This window comes from Sceloporus undulatus, chromosome 2 (genome assembly GCF_019175285.1).
Source record: "Sceloporus undulatus isolate JIND9_A2432 ecotype Alabama chromosome 2, SceUnd_v1.1, whole genome shotgun sequence".
Classification (NCBI taxonomy): domain Eukaryota; kingdom Metazoa; phylum Chordata; class Lepidosauria; order Squamata; family Phrynosomatidae; genus Sceloporus; species Sceloporus undulatus.
The window spans coordinates 2863931-2865874 of NC_056523.1; the positions used below are offsets into that span (position 1 = coordinate 2863931).

At 48.4% G+C, this 1944-nt stretch overlaps 1 protein-coding gene across 1 annotated transcript in view; it reads right to left on the reverse strand.

Annotated features, from left to right (window-relative positions):
- The window catches only part of LOC121922912 (zinc finger protein 239-like), a 28423-nt gene extending 26730 nt beyond the window's left edge, over nucleotides 1–1693 (reverse strand). The window contains exon 1 of the mRNA XM_042452859.1: nucleotides 1648–1693. The gene's annotated coding sequence lies outside the window, so the exon portion shown is untranslated. The remainder of the gene's footprint in view (nucleotides 1–1647) is intronic.
- Nucleotides 1694–1944: the final 251 nt, after the last annotated feature.

Sequence of the window (1944 nt, forward strand, 5' to 3'; positions counted from 1 at the left end):
AGATGTTTATCACACTATGCTCTTAAAGAGGTACTATTCCAGTGTGACTCCTCTAGCAGCCTCCAGTTGCATGCTGGGATTGGCAGTTTTAAGGAGCTGAACTTCTCTGCCTGAGAATTCTAAATACCCCTCCTTAAAACTGCCAATCCCAGCATGCAACAGGAGGCAGCTAGAGGAGTCACACTGGAATAGTACCTCTTTAAGAGCTTGTCTGATAAACACCATAGAATCATAGATTGGTAGAGTTGGAAGAGACCACAAGGGCCATCCAGTCCAACCCCCTGCCATGCAGGAATTCTCAATCAAAGCACCCCAACAGATGGCCAGCTACTTTGACATCTTGGTCTTCAGGAGCTCCAGTCTCGAGGCATAGGATGTATAGGAGGAAGGAAAAGACATGTCTGAGTCCCTGGAGCAGAAAAGAGACTCCTTTTGCTTAGACTGTGTGTATGTATGTATTTGGGAGCGGAGGATGAACCAAAGGGGGCTTCTTCTTTCCTTCAGGGGCTCAGGTCTGGAGGCAGAAGATGAAGGAAGGTGTGTGTTGGGGTCCTCTCACTCCTCTACAGGGGGAGATATTAGGGAATATTTATTTATTTATAGTATTCGTACCCCACTCTTCAGCTAAAAAGCTATCATATTAATGCGGCAATCATGGAAGATCACCAAAAGAAGAGCCAAACTAGATCTAACCCCTTGACCAGTTTTCATTCCCCCTTCTCCCCCATGGGAAGCCCCATAAGAAAGATGGAAATAATAATAATAATAATAATAATAATAATAATAATAATAATAATAATTTATTTCTAGCCCGCCCAATCACGAAGAATCCAGGCGGGTTACAACAGTAAAATACATCAAGTTACAATAGTGTTAAAAAAAGATCAAACCTAGACCTACCCCCCCATTCCCAGTGCTAAAAGGTAGTGCCAGTCTCTTTCTCTCTCACACACACACAATACTCCCCAGGTGTCCCGATTTCAAAGGGAGAGTGCTGATGAATCCTCCATTGTCCCATGTTCTCACCTGCTTTTTAAAATGTCTCAATTTTTTCCCTCCTACTCCTTTCCTCCGTTGTCCTCAGCTTTCTTCTGTTGTCACAGAGTCCAAAATGTCAAAGTAGTTGGCCATCTATCAGGGTGCTTTGATTGAGAGTTCCTGCATGGCAGAATGGGGTTGGACTGGATGGCCATTCTTGGGGTCTCCTCCTACTCTAGGAGTCTATGATTCTATGATTTTGGACATAGAAAGCTGAGGACAACAGAGTCTCCTTCCTTGACGGTCTTTAAACAGGGGCTGGACCACCATCTGTTGGGAATGCTTTGACTGAGAGTTCCTGCATGGCCGGGGATTGGACTGGATGGCCCTTGGGGGGTCTTTAACTCTAGGATTCTAGGATTCTTCTGCTCCAGGGACCCCATTTGGAGGATCTCTCGCCCCTCCCCTCCCTCCCATTCAGGGGGTGCTTTTGGGGGGGAGGGGGCTTTGCTAAGGGAAGCGGGGTCTGAAGGGGCCTCTCTTCTTTCCAAAGGCGGCAGCACCAACCTGGAACCCCCCTCCCCAGCTGGGACACGAAGGGCTTCTCCTCCTCCCCCCCCCAATGAAGGCCCCCACCCTCCCCCAAATAATGTCTCCCCGCCATTTTACCTTCTCCTCCTCCTCCTCCTCCTCCTCCTCGGCCTGCTCCACCCACTAGGCCTCCCTTTTTCCTCTCCCCTCCCCCTGATTTTTCCATCACATCATGTCCTGCCTCTCTAGGAAGCTGAGCTCTCTCTTCCCTTGGAGGACTAAAGAAGCAGAAGGGCCCCCTCCCTCTTTCCCTCTAGGCCTCAAGCTTCCTAATGCCGCCACCCTTTAATACAGATCCTCATGTTGTGGTGACCCCCCCCCCAAGCATAACATTATTGTCATTGCTACCTGCAAATATGTGTTTTCCAATGGTTT